The sequence below is a fragment of the Meles meles genome, chromosome 2, assembly GCF_922984935.1.
Source record: "Meles meles chromosome 2, mMelMel3.1 paternal haplotype, whole genome shotgun sequence".
Taxonomy (NCBI): domain Eukaryota; kingdom Metazoa; phylum Chordata; class Mammalia; order Carnivora; family Mustelidae; genus Meles; species Meles meles.
The window spans coordinates 7808414-7820164 of NC_060067.1; the positions used below are offsets into that span (position 1 = coordinate 7808414).

The 11751-nt window shown below is 38.7% G+C and overlaps 1 pseudogene; it reads left to right on the forward strand.

The window, feature by feature from the left end:
* The first annotated feature begins 377 nt into the window (after window positions 1–377).
* Window positions 378–908, forward strand: LOC123937534 (annotated as a pseudogene).
* The last annotated feature ends 10843 nt before the right edge of the window (window positions 909–11751 follow it).

Sequence of the window (11751 nt, forward strand, 5' to 3'; positions counted from 1 at the left end):
ACTTGATTTCCCATCATTCATCGGTCATCAAGCTTGGAGATGGTGTTGGAATTCTATCAATTATCGGACTATCATTATCCTTCTAGACCATTATGTTTCATCCTTCAAGCGAAATCCTTCCCTTTCTGGAATCTCCTACCCTCAGGTTTTATCACCTCCTTTGGTGTCCTTCAAGTCTGCTTACTCCCGATTTTTCTTTGTGGCCTTAGTCTTTCCATATTCCCTCCCCAAATCCTCATCATTGGTGACTGAAGAATCCATTTGATTTCACTCTATAAATACCTAAGAGGATAGAAAGAGTAGTAAAACAAAGCAAAACAGAAAAAAACAAAACAAAACAAAAACAACAACAAAAACCAACCCCCCCCCCAAACTATCCAGATGGGCACAAAGCAGCAGCTGTACTTCCAGACCTGGATTTAGCCCAAAGATAGAATGGATGGGTGCCTATCTCTGCCATGGGTAAGATGGAAGTTCTCCGAGAAATTTTGGTGAGAGTATTTAAGTAGCAACTTTTTGTACAATGTTTAATGGAAAGCCAGTTGGAAAGTATAAATTCAGTTCTCCTACTATACTTTGCATGCTTCAAAGCTCTGACACCATCCATATAGGAGGCCATTCAGAAAAAGCTAGGAAAAAAGTTAGGGGTATTATACCTGAAGAACTTTTCATTCTTACAGTGGTAGAATGTTTCGGGTCTATGTAAGTGCACCCATGGCTCAAAGAAATAGCAACTACCATGAAGATCTGACACCTCAGGGTATTGAAGAAATTGATGAGCTCAAGGCTGACAGAATTCCAAAACCTGAGCCAGGGAGCAGATGCTTGTGTTTGAGCCAGCTGGAGGTTTTACCTCTTTGACTGAACTACCCAAAGGACCTGGCTTTGGTGTGTAAGCAGGTCTTTAATTCATATTCAACTGCAAAGATGTTACATAAAATATAAACCTTTTATTTAAAAAAGAAGGTCTTTGGCATCTTTGAAATTCATGACCCAACCATCTTATCCCAGTTGTTACCCATCTCCAGCCCTCCCTAATGACTTAGTTTTCTTCCCTTTCTGGATCACTTAGCTAAGATTTCCTTCCACTATAAGAAATAGAAAATTCAACCAGTGGTTTAGTTTAAATAAAAAGGTGCTTATTTTTCTCATGTAACAGTAAGTTTAGAGGTACAGGGATTTTAGCTGCTTTCTATTGATTTTCTAGGGCTGCCATAATAAAGTACCACAAATTGAGTGTCTTAAAAGAAATTTATTCTCTCACAGTTCTAGAGCCTAGGAGTCCAAGAGCAAGGCATTAGCAGGGTGGCTCCTTCTGAGATGAGTGAGGAAGAATCTACTCCATGTCCTCCCTAGCTTTTAGTAGCCCTGACATTGTCTCCAAATTTTTCTCCGCCCTGTTCCTCCCACCCCATGACTTCCCCTCATGGGTGCTGACCCTGGACCCATGAGTGGTGGGATAAATTGCATGGCCTTTTTTGTTTGTTTGTTTTGTTTTTTAATTTTTTGTTTTATTTTATTTTATTTTTAATTTCTTTTCAGCGTAACAGAATTCATTGTTTTTGCACCACACCCAGTGCTCCATGCCATACATGCCTTCCATAATACCCACCACCTGGTTCCCCCAACCTCCCACCCCCCGCCCATTCAAAACCCTCAGATTATTTTTCAGAGTCCATAGTCTCTCATGGTTTATCTCCCCTTCCAATTTCCCTCAACTCCCTCTCCTCTCCATCTCCCTATGTCCTCCATGTTATTTGTTATGCTCCACAAATAAGTGAAACCATATAATTGACTCTCTCTGCTTGACTTATTTCTTCAGCATAATCTCTTCCAGTCCTGTCCATGTCGATACAAAAGTTGGGTATTCATCCTTTCTGATGGAGGCATAATACTCCATCGTGTATATGGACCACATCTTCCTTATCCATTCTTCTGTTGAAGGGCATCTTGGTTCTTTCCACAGTTTGGCGACCGTGGCCATTGCTGCTATGAACACTGGGGTACAGATGGCCCTTCTTTTCACTACATCTGTATCTTTGGGGTGAATACCCAGTAGTGCAATTGCAGGGTGATAGGGAAGTTCTATTTTTAATTTCTTAAGGAATCTCCACACTGTTCTCCAAAGTGGCTGCACCAACTTGCATTCCCACCAACAGTGTAAGAGGGTTCCCCTTTCTCCACATCCTCTCCAACACACGTTGTTTCCTGTCTTGCTGATTTTGGCCATTCTAACTGGTGTCAGGTGGTATCTCAACATTGTTTTAATTTGAATCTCCCTGATGGCTGGTGATGATGAGCATTTTTTCATGTGTCTGATAGCCATTTGTCTGTCTTCATTAGAGAAGTGTCTGTTCATGTCTTCTGCCCATTTTTTGACATGATTATGTTTTGTATGTGTTGAGTTTGAGAAGTTCTTTATAGATCCTGGATATTAGCCTTTTGTCTGTACTGTCATTTGCAAATATCTTCTCCCATTCTGTGGGTTGCCTCTTTGATTTGTTGACTGTTTCCTTTGCTGAGCAGAAGCTTTTGATCTTGATGAAGTCCTAAAAGTTCATTTTCACTTTTGTTTCCTTTGCCTTTGGAGACATATCTTGAAAGAAGTTGCTGTGCATGGCCTTTTTTACAGGACAATCATTCAGTACTTGAAAAGAACTATCACGTTGTTACCCTCGTCTTCTCTTCAGGGAAACTTTCATTCTTTGTGGAAAGGGCAAGGTTTTGGGACTCAGTGATTCTGTTCTCTCCCCGCTAGGTGGAGTCTGGTTTGTCATTTCTCCTACGACTGAGCAAAACACTCCACGTGTATTCTGGTTAGGGAGGTGGAAGCTTCCTTTAACAGGACACTCACTGCATTTGTATGAATATCAGCTAAGAGAGGATTCATTTACCTCTTTTGCCAGCCTCCATTACCCAGTTTGTCATCTAAAAAGGCTTTACACATCTCATTTTGTACCATTTAATTAGTTAAATATAATTCAGATCTTCCTTTTAGCCCTGTTATTTTTTAACACCTCTTTTTGTTTGTATGAAGGGTTTCTTTATCAACAGATATAACTATCTTTATTCTTACATTTTTCATATTTTTGTGAGAAAAGCACCAGTATCAATACTAAATCTTTTTAATTTCCTTACCATATTTTAGATTAAAGCCTCATTTAAGGTTTTGTAATTCTGGTACCGTGTGAGGCACCTGTATTTTTTTTTTTCTTTTCATGTGTCTCTTGCTCAGGTAACCGCACCAGTACCTTAACCAGAATCTCCAACTGCATTTGGCTGGTGTCAGTACTGGCTTCATTGTGTTACTTACAGCAAAGCTTTCTGCACGTACCAAACATCTTGAAAACAACTCTACCTCATCTTTGGAAATTCCAAACACATTAGGGTGTGAAGCATCCTCTCCTCAGAAACAGGAAAAGGAAGCATGGAGACATTCACTAAAGTCAGAAGAATCCCCAAAGACTGTCCAAAGTCAGTATGGAGAGGCATCTCCGAGCGGTGGCTCTTTCCTGCTGAGTTACACTCCTTATTTAGCTACTAGATAGAAAAACTTGAAGGCATCTCGTTAAACATTTTGTTTTACCCCAGGAGACTCTGTCTCATTGTGAGCTAGTGAACAAGCACATGTGTTGCCATGAAATGCTTGCCTGCTCCTCAGGGAACCAAGGTCTACTTCTGAAAATATAAAGCAAAACAGATTATCAGCCCCTAACCTGAGGTCACTGAAAAGCGTCTGGTCCTCTGATGTCCTTGTGCTTGATCTAAGGGACAGTATTCATTTGTTTGTTTGCTCCTTTATTTGATAAAGCTCAATCTTCCTAGCAGCCTGAGGAAAACGTAGGGTAGCCAAGTGTTTCTGAGACTAAGAATGGATTCCCCTTTTCTCCATCAAGGTCTAGTTCAGTTTGCTCTGTTTTACAGTGACATCTGGTGGTCATGAAAGATCAACCAATGGCCCTTGCAGGGAAGAATTCTATCAAAGCAAGGGTGTGGCCATGTCGTGTTCAGCTCTTGCCCATAAATATTCCACAAGATTATTAGTTTTCATTTTCTGTTGTACATAAATTAGAGTGGCTATCTGAATCTGACCACACTTATCAATATCTTTAAAAATACTCTAAGTATTTTGACCAAGCGCTATCACTTTTAAAAATGTATCTCAAAGAAACATATGCAGACAGATTTATGTAGAAGCATGGTCCTCGAAGTGTAATTTATAATAGTAATTTTGAAACTAACCCAAAAGTTCAAAAATAAAGATTGTTAAAATTAGATATTCCATTATTCATACTTTAGTGGAAGATTTCCTGACATGGGAAAATGTTTATGATATATTATGAAGTGAACAAAACCAATTAAAAAACAAGTAAAACTCAATAATCCTGGTTTTAGTTTTCTGCGTATTTTTTCCTTCGAAAAGCATGAACATGGAATATTTTTGGAGGCAGAAAGAAGAAAACAACATTGTAGATATTTCATATATGGTTACATACAAGGGAGGAATCAGTACCAACTTCTTCCAAAGTAATAATCCTTGAAGATATCTCTCCTGAAAATTTGGTAAGTAAACATATTCCTATAGAATATTGGTGCAAAAGGTCATGAACAATTACTTCGCTGTGCCTGGGATCTGGAATAATCCAGGAAGCTTGAGCACGTGGCTGCCACTTCATTTGCTAATAGGTCTGAGCTGAGACAAAAAACATGTTATTTCTTGCATGACCCTGAAGACTCATTAATTTGTTCTGAGGTTTGTACTTTGCTTCCAAGGGTGGTTGGTGGGGGTGTGGGAGAAGTTGCAATTTAAATTATTGTGCAGTTTGTGCAGTAACCAGAGTTCTGTTTTATAATTGGACACAGTCCATTTCTTAAAGTGTTTTTCAGACTGAGCTTTGAGATTTTTCTTTATTCTCTGAACAGGTATAAATAGATTGATTTGCTTTCTTAGCCCATACAGGGAAGGTTAAAGGGGTCTCATGGTTTTTCTTAAATGGAGCTGGGAGCAGCTGCCTTTGGGTCTGGGGAGCAGCTGTGTAGCTAACCAAACCTAGCTAGGTCTTCCTCTTGTGGGGCTTTACATTTCACACTTGCTTGCTTAATAAGTTTGGACACGATTTCCAAGTACATGGTTAACATGTCACTTTTGTTCTACCCTGAGGGTACCAGGTGGCAAGTCTGAGAAGAGGAAAATCATTTTCAGAGTTCCCTGCTGGCTCAATCAACACTTCTCAGTTCTCCTAATGAGATGGTTAACCTCTTTTTCCATTTAGCCATTTGGTCAACAAAACTTTGATGGCTGTTACAGGAGTAGTTTATGATTTTCACACTTACCAGTATTAACACCATTGCCCTTAGATTGACGAACAGGAATAACAGAAATGCAATTAATCTTCCAGCTCTAGCTGGAAATATACCTCCTTTTGGGTCTTTCATTGCATAAATTTTGCTGAATTCCTCGTTGGGCAGAGCCAATGTTGTTGCTTAATCATTTTCAGAGAAATAGAAATGAAATCTACCAGTGTACATTAACTTGTGTGTGCTTCTTAAATAAATGTGCAAAGATGAATCAACTTAATCATTCATGTTACTATTATCTTATGAGACTTTCAAAATGAATGTGCACAGCAGACTATGGTTGAGTGTAGAGTCAAAATTTTAGAGTTGGGGAATGTGGTGGTGAAGAACAAGAAAAAAATTTTAGTTATTGAGTAGTTCTGCCTCTTGTGCTGGTTATGTTTTAGGAATTCAATAAATACACATTGGCTGTTTTATGCATTGGTGCTATTTTCTTTTATCTAAGTAAAACATTCTCAAAATAGCATTCACTGGGAGATACGATTCAATGCATAAATATTCACTTTATACATAGCCTTTTGGGAATGAACACAAAGTCGAGTTCTGTTGTCATAAAGATCTTTAAGGTGTGGATGGAGTCTATCAGTGCCAGAGTTGCAGAAAATCAAGGACAGAAGAATTTGCTTTTCAAAGTTAGATCTTGAAATGTCATGGGTCCTGACTTGAAATTAAGTTTTAACCTTTAAGAAATTATTCCAACTATCCTTTCACCGGAAAGTACTTGGCTACTTCTGGGGTTTATAATTCATCAAAATTTGGGGGGAACTTGTTTCCTCCTTCTCCCCCTTCTGCCCCTCCTCCTCCTTCTTCTTATCAAGAAAACCATACAGGGAAAAAAATGATTGTTCACTTAAGTGTGTTGAGCCTAAATTGTTAGCCTAGAATTTCAGATTTAGAAGTCCACAATTTAGAAGTAAAAAGTAAAATACCTTTAAGTGGGTCTATTCCCAGACTTTAGAAATTGAGGCATAAAGTGAGAAAAAAATACATAGACTCAGAAGTTATGTTAATATAGTTGATCGAATTTATTGAGTCCCTACTAGCGTTTGTTTTGCTCATTGCACAGCTTGTTATGCATATAAATACCATCGAAAGCAGTCCCTTACCCTAAGTTCTTATCACTTTAGTTAACAATGCCACCAGTGGAACTGTCTGTGATGATGGAGAAGTCCTGTATCTAAGCTGTCCAACATGGTAGTCACATGCGGCTACGGAGGAGGTGAAAGGTGGCCCCTGCGAATGAGGAACTGCATTTGTAGTTGTATTTAATTTAATTTAATTTTTTAATAATTTTTTTATTTATTTCTTTTTTTTATGAACATATAATGTATTTTTATCCCCAGGGGTACAGGTCTGTGAATCGCCAGGTTTATGCACTTCACAGCACTCACCATAGCACACACCCTCCCCAATGTCCATAACCCCCCTCCCCCTCACACAACCCCCCCCCCCCCCCCCCCCCCCCGCTTCCCCCATCAACCCTCAGTTTGTTTTGTGAGATTAAGAATCACTTATGGTTTGTCTCCCTCCCAATCCCATCTTGTTTCATTTATTCTTCTCCTATCCCCCTAACCCCCCATGTTGCATCTCCATGTCCTCATATCAGGGAGATCATATGATAGTTGTCTTTCTCCGATTGACTTATTTCAATAAGCATGATACTCTCAATAGATGCTGAAAAAGCATTTGACAAAGTACAGCATCCCTTCTTGATCAAAACTCTTCAAAGTGTAGGGATAGAGGGCACATACCTCAATATTATCAAAGCCATCTATGTAGTTGTATTTAATTTTAATCAGTTTCAACTTAGATAGCCACATGTGGCTCGTGGTTACTGTAACTGATAGCACAGCTCTAGTCCACTAACTGGTTTTTATTATTTTCATAGTACTTAGCATGAACTGCACTTACCTGTCTAATTTATTTGTTTCCTTGTTAATTGTCTATGTTCTCTTCACTAGGTTGTAAGCTCCTGGAGACTCTCTATCTTCTTCTCAGCTGTATCTTTACGACCTAGAACAGAGTCTGGTATACAGTAAGAACTCCACGTATTTATTGAAAATCTACACAGTGTTATTGTTACACAATGGTGTTGTTACTCATGATTTACAGAAGATCCAGAGCAAAGAGGGAACGTACTTGTGGAAGCTGGCAGGGCTTTGAACTCTAGACTCTCCGATTCAAGCTCAGAATCCTTCCTCTCTACCAACTGGTCACAACTACATTCATGGCCTCACTTCAGACCCCTGACAGCTGAGCCCCAAGGATAAAAGCTGTTTGGCTTGGATTAACACTAAAAGCTAAGTAGTCCCTGATCTGCTTTGGTTGCTAGCATTCTGACCAGAAATCTTTCAGGCCATTGGGTTAAGGCACTGCCCCAGAAATTTAAATGTATATATTATCATTAAGGGATAATATTCTAACCTAGAATTTCCAAGAGTGTTCTTACTAGTTCTGAGATATTATGAATTTCTCTGCTCGAGGGGAGGAAGTGGTTCTAGAAATGTGTTTTTTCTGAAATGTATTTACAACGTTTATGTTAGATAGAAATAAAATGTATATCTGGCCATTCTCATTATTTTGAGATAATATGCTTAGGAAAAAAAATGGGTTAAAGTCCTAAGAAGCAACAGGTAGGAACCCCTGAGGTTTGCCTGTACCCTGATGCAAGCTAAGGGCTTACAAATGAATCTTCATGGTACCACAGATCATCAGTTTATGATTGCTTGCCTGTGTTGTCTGATGCGATAAACTTACAACACATTTGTACTATTATCACGTTTAATTTTGTTAAACACTCATACTATAGAAATGTTTTTTTGGTGTATATCTGTGAGAGAAGCTTTAAACAAAGAACATTGAAACTGGTATAAATACACAAGCTAAATCTTTCAAAGAGAAAGTAAACCATTGGAGCCTCTGCTTTCTTTTAAAAAATATTTTATAACTATATTTATTACTGAAATATAGTTGACATACAAGGTTACATTAGTTTTGGTTGTGCAACATAGTGATTGAACAATTCTAGACATTACTCAGTGCTCACCACCTTAAGTGTAGTCTCTATCTGTCACGATACATAATTACAATGTCATTGACCATATTCTTTATGCTGTACTTTTCATCTCCGTGACTTATTTATTTTATAACTGGAGGTGTCTCAATCACCTTTATCTGTTTCACCCATCCTCCCACACACCTTCCCTCCCCTCTGGCAACTACCAGTTTGTTCTCTATAGTTAAGAGTCTGTTTTGGGGACACCTGGGTGGTTCAGTCAGTTAAGCCTCTGCCTGCAGCTCAGGTCATGATCTCAGGGTCCCTGCTCAGCGGGAAATCTGCTTCTCCCTCTCCTCCCTGCTTATGTTCTCTCTCAAATAAATAAATAAATAAATAAATAAAATCTTAAAAATTTAAAGTCTGTTTTTTTCTTTGTTTGTTTCTTAGGTTCCACATGTGTGTGAAATCATATATTTGTCTGTGTCTGGCGTATTTTACTCAGCAGTATACTCTCTAGCTCCATCCATGCTGTTGCAAATGGCAAGATTTCATTCTTTTTTATGGCTGAGTAGTATTCCATTGTATATATACCTCTACTTTCTTAAAAAAAAAAAAGAGAGAGAGAGAGAAATGTGTTTTACAAGAGAAATGAAGATTTTTTCAATGGCCAAATGCAAGACCAACTGCATATCAAAAAGCCTTAGTTTGATGAACTTATCTTTGATACAATATTTTGATTTACATAGGATGTTCTTGTGAAAACAGAAGAGTTAAGGCTAGGTCTGATACATGCTCAGACAAGGTAATAGCACTTCTAAAATTAAATAACATGTAGCTGTCACAAAATCCCATTTGTTTTAAAAAAATAACAAAACTATAAAACTAATGTTTTAATTTTATTTATATTGTCTTTTCTGTTAAGAACATCAATATTACTTAACATATTTATTATATTTAACATGTTAAATTGTTGATATAAGTTTAATATAAATATAGATAATTTGATATATTTTATTGGGCTTTTGTTCTGTTATAAAGAAATGCATATGAACTAATTTTCCTCATTTCTTAAGGTTTCAAAATAAAGAATACCTTTGACCATTTTTGCCATCCTTTGAATCCTAGTGTACATTCTATTTTACAAACTCCTATTGGTGTTCAGTCAATACATTAAGAGTTTTAAGTTTTGATAGGAAACTTTACTTTAGCACTATGGTGCCCAGTAATTCAGTGGTTCACCTTAGTATTGCTGCTTTCTCTTATTGGGAAACATGACTCTGCCAACCAGCATGAGTCTCTCTGACCGAGAATGGGAGGAAATTAACTAGCAAGCACTGATTATGGGAAACTGGCCTTGGTGGCATTTCCCAGGGGTGCCTAAGATGCTAAATGAGCACATGTGGACACCTGAGGGAGGGCTACAGAGAGAAGTCCGGATCTGGCTTCTGTCCTTAACCCCTTGTGAAGTAGGAAGGAGCACATCCAGGCTTGTGGTTTTGGGGTGCTAGAGTAGAATATATTGCACAAGGTCCTCAGGAGTGTTTTTACAGTTGGGGGCCATCAGTCAAAGTTTTTAGAGTGTGATGGGTGAAGTAAGAAAAACCAAATTCAATAAGGTCAAAGGTTGGGGTGCCCAGGTATCTCAGTCAGTTAAATGTCCAACTCTTGGCTTTGGCTTTTTGGCTCAAGTCATGATCTCAGGGTCCTAGAATGGAGCCCCATGTTGGGCGCTGCACTCAGGGAGGCATCTGTTTGAGATTCTCTCCTTCTCTTTCTCCCCCTCCTTCTGCTCCTCTCCCTGCTTGCTCTCTCTGCCACAAATAAATAAACAAAATCTTTTAAAAAAGGTCAAATGTAAGTTCCCCAAATTGGAGAGAGCCAAAAGTGTGAGGCAATTCAATGTAATGAGAGCAAGGTTAGAAATAAAATAGTTTGAAGCTTGTTGGATAAGTGCACAGGCTTGGGGTGTAATATTTTAACTTGAAATAAAGATGTGGAAGATGGCAGTATTGGAATTTGAACCAACCCCAGGACTTAAATTCTTTCTCTTCTTCTCACTGTAAGGTTCAAATTCTTTCTCTTTTTCCCACTAAAGGAACCTCATGGAGGCTTATTTTCTTTTTGTATTTAATGCTGATAATAGTAGTCTCTATCTTGTAGGACAACCGTGAGGATTAAATGACTATAAAGTCATAAATCTGGGGCACTTGTGTGGCTCAGTCAATTAACTATGTATGCCTTTGGCTCAGGTCATGATCCCAGGCTCCTGGGATCAAGGTCTGCATCGGGTACCTTGCTCAGCGGGGAGCCTGCTTCTCCCTCTCCCTAGGCCTACCACTTCCCTTCCTTGTGCTCTCTCTTTGTATATAAAAAAATAACCTTTCCAACACACGTTGTTTCCTGTCTTGCTAATTTTGGCCATTCTAACTGGTGTAAGGTGATATCTCAATGAGGTTTTAATTTGAATTTCCCTGATGGCTAGTGATGATGAACATTTTTTCATGTGTCTGATAGCCATTTGTATGTCTTCGTTGGAGAAGTGTCTGTTCATATCTTCTGCCCATTTTTTGATATGATTATCTGTTTTGTGTGTGTTGAGTTTGAGGAGTTCTTTATAGACCCTGGATATCAACCTTTTGTCTGTACTGTCATTTGCAAATATCTTCTCCCATTCCGTGGGTTGCCTTTTAGTTTTGTTGACTGTTTCCTTTGCTGTGCAGAAGCTTTTGATCTTGATGAAGTCCCAAAAGTTCATTTTTGCTTTTGTTTCCTTGGCCTTTGGAGACATATCTTGAAAGAAGTTGCTGTGGCTGATATCGAAGAGGTTACTGCCTATGTTCTCCTCTAGGATTCTGATGGATTCCTGTCTCACGTTGAGGTCTTTTATCCATTTCAAGTTTATCTTTGTGTACGGTGTAAGAGAATGGTCGAGTTTCATTCAACGTGTGTTGGAGAGGTTGTGGAGAAAGAGGAACCCTCTTACACTGTTGGTGGGAATGCAAGTTGGTGCAGCCACTCTGGAGAACAGTGTGGAGATTCCTCAAGAAATTAAAAATAGAGCTTCCCTATCACCCTGCAATTGCACTGCTGGGTATTTACCCCAAAGATACAGATGTAGTGAAAAGAAGAGCCATCTGTACCCCAATGTTTATAGCAGCAATGGCCACAGTCGCCAAACTGTGGAAAGAAACAAGATGCCCTTCAACGGATGAATGGATAAGGAAGATGTGGTCCATATACACTATGCAGTATTATGCCTCCATCAGAAAGGATGAATACCCAACTTCTGTAGCAACATGGATGGGACTGGAAGAGATTATGCTGAGCAAACTAAGTCAAGCAGAGAGAGTCAAGTATCATATGGTTTCACTTATTTGTGGAGCATAACAAAGAAC